At 52.4% G+C, this 7,329-nt stretch overlaps 1 protein-coding gene across 1 annotated transcript in view; it reads right to left on the reverse strand.

The window, feature by feature from the left end:
- The window catches only part of VWA5B2 (von Willebrand factor A domain containing 5B2), a 334,472-nt gene extending 327,578 nt beyond the window's left edge, over positions 1 to 6,894 (reverse strand). Inside the window, exon 1 of the mRNA XM_085635592.1 lies at positions 3,545 to 6,894. The gene's annotated coding sequence lies outside the window, so the exon portion shown is untranslated. The remainder of the gene's footprint in view (positions 1 to 3,544) is intronic.
- Positions 6,895 to 7,329: the final 435 nt, after the last annotated feature.

Here is a 7,329-nt window from a genome sequence, read left to right on the forward strand (position 1 = left end):
AAATGCCATTAAAAATATGTTATAAAAAATTAATAAGTGGCTGATCATGACGTTCCCTGGCACCGACATGTCTCGTGTTTGCAAGGAGAGGCATTTATAACACAATATTAAGAGGGGCGGGGCTACCTGTCTGTCTGATGTAAACATACATGGGGGACTAGATGTAAGCGTCCTGTGATTGGTGCAGGACTTCTAGCTGACTCTGCCCCAGACCTGATGGGTCTGCCTAGGAGTGAAGGTAATACAGCTTCAGAGGAGAAGAAAGCCCTTGAATGATGAGGTTCAGGTGAGGCCCACCTATCGGCATCTGGTCATCAAGATTGGCACCAGGACCCTCCTGTGGATTTTGGTGGTATTAGGAGGCACCTGGAGACCTCAGCATGGCATGACACTGACATTCCAACTCATGTGGTGGCACGGGACTTTGAACTAGAGAATTCCCTGGCACTTTAGTTATCTCAATTTTCTATCCCCAGAGTGTCTACGCCATTTCAAAGGGTCGCCCAGGCTTGTGTACATCCACTTGAAAAAGATTGTGTTACAGTGATAAGTGGCTCCCGTAATATTGGCTCTCAGGACCATAGGCCTCCCACTGAACCCAAAATATACCACCCGTAAAATGGCAACAGACTAAGGGCCTGAATTTGATCTTGGCTAACGGGTTACTCCATCACAACAGTGACGGATATCCTGTCCATCGAAATATAAATCCAATAGGATATAATGGGATTTTTATTTCAGCAGACGGGATATACGTCACCATTGTGACAAAGTAACCTGTCCGCCAAGATCTAAATCAAGCCCTAAGTGTTAGCCCGAACCCAGACAGTAAGAACAGCCAGAAGAGTCAATCGGAACTTTTCCGCATGGGGTTTCTTGCCTCCTAGTCTCTGTCTGGTAGCCACAACCAACAATTGTGACCCAGTGAAGACTATGGGGCAGCACTAAACAGTGTGAACCGTGACAACAGCAGACCCCCAAAGGTACAATTCAACAACAGACTGGCGAATTTTGCTGGATTATTGACCCAAACCCTCTCAGCTACCTTTGTAATCCTTCATTAACTGTCTGTCTGGTAGGAAGTGTCATACACATGGTCACCCACAATGCACCGGAAGCTGACTCTATCTGACAGCATTTCCCCCATATAAACCACTGTAATCTGTAGCCGCCATCTTGGCTACATAATGGCGTAGTACGTCGAAACCTTCTGGGTGTTGTACCTTATCGGCCATGAGTGCGCCGGGTCAGAGCGATTAAATATATTCGACAGCAAGCAATTGTAACATCTCTAATTAGAGGACGTCTTCTAAATTTAAAAAAAAATTATTTTCTATTCTTTACGAAGCAGTTTTGAGACCATTTTCAAACATTGATAATAAAGCCAGCAACCAAATAGAAAACTAAAACTTTCAACGACAGTGTGAACATCCCCATAGGTGGCCTCTCTTGAAAGGAGTGACATCCCATGGCTGCCCTTCCGGTGAGACAGTTCCGTGGATTTATGAACATCAAATCAAATCAAAAATACGCTTTATTCGATTTAAAAACAATTAAATCATAAAAGCACATCATAAAAACAAAGACTTAAAAACATGATGTATCAATCCATGTAAGAACATCAAAAATACAATACAGATTTCTTTAAACATCCCTAACGTGAATAAAATCGAGAATCAGTTACGCTGGGCGCTGATTACATCGAGTTTCTAGATTTAACCACCCCTTTTAAAAATATAGCTATATGGCCAGTACTGGTTTCATCATCCAAATATTGCAGTTTAATGAATGCAGGTCGGCACTGTCTCAGACCATGTGATTTTAAAATGGGTCTGATCCATCTTTTCCTGATTATGATGTAAAACTTACAGAAAAATATTACATGTGTTGTCGACTGTGGGGAGATGTCATCGCACGGGCATGGGCACAAAAGATGTGACCAATCATTAATTTGGGGGAATGAAACCATGTTATGAAAATTGCCTAGACGCAAACGCGTCAAAAGCATCCTAGCGTATATACTCAAATTAAAAGACAAATAAGGTTGTAACCCTGGTTCGGTCTGGTTCAGTTGATTAGCACTGACCGTTGATTTCATAATGTTAGAGGAAAATCTAAGCATCTCCAGATGACTAAAACATAGGGACTTTAACTCCTTCCTCGTAATTGAAGTCAAACAGTCAGGTTTATCAAAAAACTCGGGATGACCCATGTCATACAGGCTTTTTTTGACATACACCAACCAGGGAATACGTAAAACCCCTTGTAAATTCAGACAGTCGTTTATCACATCCCGGTTGAGACTGGTGGAAATACCATTCCAGACTTTATGCCACAATAATATTGGCTGTATTTTTATTAAGTCGGACACATATGGTAGTCCCAGTTCGGCGTGACAAACATACGTAGCGGTGCTGGCTGGGACAGCTAAAAGACATTTTAAAAAACTGTTCTCGATTTTCTGAATAGACACTACACTTGCATAGCCCCAAATGCCAGCTCCATACAGTGCAGTTGAAATGCATTTGGCCTTGTAAATTGTCAGTAGATCTTTAATGGGACGCTTGCCTAGCTTCCTAGCAAAATTTAAAAGAGCTCCCACGGCTTTAGCAAAGAGCCATTTTCTGGAATTGATAGCTGGAGCCCACGAACCCCTATTTTCAAACACAATACCCAAATAAGAGAAGGACTTGGCAAATTCCAACCTGTTGTTACCAATAAACATATCACGGCACTTGGTAGAAGGCTTAGTGCATTTCATTGTAAAAGTTTTGGCGATATTTACATTTAGGTCTAAATTAGACATATACAACACAAAACTCGGGTCTCGTCTCTGCAGGCCTAGTGGTGTACGAGCTATTAAAACTGCGTCATCAGCATATAAAAGTACGCCAATAGACCGTTTGCCAACAATGGGTATATCTAGACAATCCCTAGATAGGGTATCCCCCAGGCTATTTATATAGAGGGTAAACAGGAATGGTGCTAGTACGCAGCCCTGCCTTACCCCCTTTCTGACAGGGAAATTATCACTGAGTTCTCCTGTTCTCCCATAGCGAACCCGATTTATGAACATATAACTTTGACCTTTCAGCCGCGTTTGGTCAAAGGTACCCCGGCCTTTGATAATGCCTAGTCGATACGACTAGTGTTATCGAGTATAATGATAGGAAAGGGCTGTTGATAGAAGGGCATTCGCAGAACCCTGCGTTTTTACCATATGTAGGGTGCATGACATTACTAGTGCACAGAGAGGAAAGAATCCCACATCACAAGGTCGATCAATGGTACATAAATGTTTTTTTCTGCAATTTTCCTCTGTCTAAAGGCGGATTAAAGTGATATGTAAATGTCCCTCGCTGTACGGTCTGGTTTCTCCTCACCTCGAACTATGGCCCAGTTCCCACGCTACTAGCCCACCTAAGCCCCTCGCCCTGTGAGGGCCCCCTCCTTTTACCTTCCTGTTGTTTTACAATACTTTCTCCAGCGTCCTCCCTTGCCCCACACTCTGAGCCATGACAAGCCCGCGCATGCGCATCCTTACCGTGGGTACCCGCGGAAGCTGCAGGGCTGCTGTCCAGTGCTGACCGGCTCACCCCTGACCCCGCGAGGGTCCTCCGGCTTCTGGCTTGTTCACTCTTGGGCGCCGGGTGTTCAGATTGTGGGGTGCAGGAGGCGCTCCTCCTGGGATGCTTTACTTTTCGGGAGAGTAGCCGGGGTAGTTTTTCAGGATAGTCACACAGGTGCGTGCTCTGTGAGGGTAACAGCATCACCTGCTCTCCTGGGGGGGCTGCATGGATTGGTGGGGGCAACAGGCAGCAGCTACTACTGACAGCTACAAGTGTACACGCGGGAGGCGCAGGGGGCAACTTCCGAGCTCCTGGGGTGTATATGCAAGACCTTCTCCTGAGCTCCTGGGTGGTGAGTGCGGGGGGCAGCAGGCAGGTGTCTTTCTAGATGCCCATGGGGGGTAAATACACTGCGAGGGTAGCAGGCAGGAGTCTCTCAGATGTCCAGATGTAGGTGTAAACACTGGGAGGGTGGCAGGCAGGAATCTCCCCAGGTGCCTGGGACAGTGTAAACACTGGGAGGGTAGCAGGCAGGAATCTCCCCAGGTGCCTGGGACAGTGTAAACACTGGGAGGGTGGCAGGCAGGAATCTCTCCAGATGCCGGGACAGTGTAAACACTGGGAGGGTGGCAGGCAGGAATCTCTCCAGATGTCGGGACAGTGTAAACACTGGGAGGGTAGCAGGCAGGAATCTCCCCAGGTGCCTGGGACAGTGTAAACACTGGGAGGGTGGCAGGCAGGAATCTCTCCAGGTGCCTGGGACAGTGTAAACACTGGGAGGGTAGCAGGCAGGAATCTCCCCAGGTGCCTGGGACAGTGTAAACACTGGGAGGGTAGCAGGCAGGAATCTCCCCAGGTGCCTGGGACAGTGTAAACACTGGGAGGGTAGCAGGCAGGAATCTCCCCAGGTGCCTGGGACAGTGTAAACACTGGGAGGGTGGCAGGCAGGAATCTCTCCAGATGCCGGGACAGTGTAAACACTGGGAGGGTGGCAGGCAGGAATCTCTCCAGATGTCGGGACAGTGTAAACACTGGGAGGGTAGCAGGCAGAAGCTTCTACTGAGCTCCTGGGGCGGTGTGTACTCTGGGAGGGAGCAGGCAGTAGCTGGGACTGGGCTCCTGGGGCAGTGAATATGCAATGGGAGGGGCAGCGGGCAGTAGATTCTCCTGGTAGTTATAGGTGCGTACTTGCTGGAAGCGCCGGAGGCAGGTGTTTCGTCTGTGAGTTACAGGTGTGCACACGCTGGGAGGGCAGCAGGCAGCCTCTCCGGGTAGTTACAGATGTGTCTATGCAGGCAGGGCAGGAGGAAGCGCCCCCTGCGGCGGTGTGTGCTGGGAGGGCAGCAGGCAGCCTCTTCTCCTGGCAGGTATCGCTGTGTTTATGCTGGGAGGGCAGCAGGCAGCAATATCTCAAGATGTACCGGGAGGGCAACAGGCAGGAGCTTCTGCTGGTAGTAACAGGCAGGTGTGTGTGGGCAGTGCCTGGTAGGTAGATCTGAGTTTATGCTTTGACGGCAGGAGGCAGTAGTATTTCCAAATGTCCCGGGGCGGTGTATATTCTGGGAGGGCAGCAGGTAACTGCCCCTCCTAGGGTGGTATGTGTGCTGGTCGTACAGCAGGCAGTAGCTCCCTGAGGTTCAGAAGTGGTCTGTGTGTGCTGGGAGAACAGCAGAAGGTAGCGCCCCCAATGGTTACAGAGATCTGTATGTTGGGGGCATGGCAGGGGCCAGACTCTCCTAGGATGGTCTGTGTGTGCTGGCAGTGCAAGGAACACTTCTGGAAGTCTTCTGGTGGTCTGTGTTTGCTGGCAGTGGCTTCCACGAAGTCCTCTGGTGGTCTGTGTGTGCTGGCAGTGGCTTCCCTGGAGTCCTCTGGTGGTCTGTGTGTGCTGGCAGTGACTTCCCTGGAGTCCTCTGGTGGTCTTTGCGTGCTGGCAGTGGCTTCCCTGGAGTCCTCTGGTGGTCTGTGTGTGCTGGCAGTGGCTTCCCTGGACTCCTCGGGTGGTCTGTGTGTGTTCGTAGTGCCGCAGACAGACTCCCTGAAGTCCCGGGTGGTCTGTGTGCGCTGGAAGTTACTCTTAATGTTTACTGGGGTCTGTATGTCAAGAGCACAGCTGTAACACCCCTCCACACTCCCCGGGGTGGTGTGTAAACTGGGAGTGAAGCTGAGAGAAGCTCGTTCAGTATCCACAGGGCAGGAGGAGTCGTGGCTGGTCCTGTCGGTGACTGGTCCCTGCGGTATCCCGATGGCACCTGGGGCGGGTACAGATAGCGCCGTGGTGGGAGGGGTGAGGCGAGGGCTTCTGGCCGCTGCTCCCTGGTCTGAGGCCACGGCAGACCCAGACTGCTTCCGGGGGTGGGCAGTAGTAAAGAGGGTCTGAATCCACCCTGGGCTCAGCGCGGGGGTCTCCTGGCTCGGACTGCTCACACCTCTCCCAGAATAGCTATGGGGAAGGGTTGGCTCTGGTGCCCCTTGGGGTGGGCACGGGTTAGCCTTGGTATCCAGGAACCCCTTAGATGGGCGCAAGGGGCTGGTGGGCGCTTGCTGCCCCCCGCGAAGGGCACTAGTATAGGAGTGCTTGGCCCTGGCTGCTCCTTGGACTAGGCACGGGGGCGGGGGGGGGGGCAGTGGTGTCTCCCTGCCACAGTGGATGGGCACGAGTGAGTCCTTGGCACCGTGGCGCTGTGCGGATGGGCACAACGGAGTGGCTGACTCTGGCTGCCGCTAGGGATGGGCACAGGGGAGTGGTGGGCTCTGTCTACCCCCGGGGAATGGCACCGGGGAGAGGTGGGCTCTGTTTAACCCCAGGAGATGGGCACAGGGGAGTGGTGAGCTCTGCACACCCCCTCCGGGCGGCCAAGTTAGATTCGCGGGTCCTGTAGCCCCGTCGATGGGGCTCTTGCTGCGCCCCGGGACGCGCACTAGGAGGTCTTGGCCCTGGCTGCTCCTTGGACTAGGCACAGAGGAGGAGAGTGGTCGTGGTTTACGGCTGCTCCTCGGGATGGCCTCTTCCCTCTTCGGGCTGGTCCTCTGGCTGTCGGGACTGCAGCAGAAGCCGTGCCGCAGCCTGGATCAGATGCACGGGACGGGCGCCGCGGTGCGGCTGGTGCCAGGGCCGGGGCGGCACCCAGCCTGCTGCCGAGGGGAGCGTGCGGCTGCCCGGCCTGTGCGAGCTCGCCCGGGCGGGGTGAGGTGCCAGGAGCCCGGGGTGCGCAGACGACCACAGCACGGGGGTGTGAAGGGATGAGCAGCCGCCCGGGAGATTACAGGGCGGCAGGGCCGGCTCACCGTCTGTGTCTGGGCGGAGGGTGGGGAGTGGGAGGGAGGGAAAGGTGGACGGGAACGGGACTCGAGGGGAAGAGAGCGGGCGAACAGCGCATAGAGGCCGTTCAGCTGCCACAGGGCGCTACATATACCTACACACTGACTCTGAACTTGGCGAGAAGAAAAAGGAGGAAGGGAAAGGGCGCAGCGACAGAAAGTACAGCGGGTGCAGTGACACCGGGGCACACGGGTTTGGGACAGTCCACTTCAGGCAGTTAGGGACTGTGTGTTTTTCACTAACAAACCAGCCAATGGGGGCCCAGTTTATATACTTGCTTTAATGACCACCGCGCCACTGCTACCCTCTGGTAAGGGGCGGGACTAAACGGAGGAGAATTTAGAGGCGGCGAGCAAAAGAATAATTCGTTGGGGATACTGAGTACGAGAGTAAGGGGTGAGGAAGAGTGACAGGGAGATAACATATAAAAGCATTGGC

Source organism: Triturus cristatus, chromosome 11, assembly GCF_964204655.1.
Source record: "Triturus cristatus chromosome 11, aTriCri1.1, whole genome shotgun sequence".
Lineage (NCBI taxonomy): Eukaryota > Metazoa > Chordata > Amphibia > Caudata > Salamandridae > Triturus > Triturus cristatus.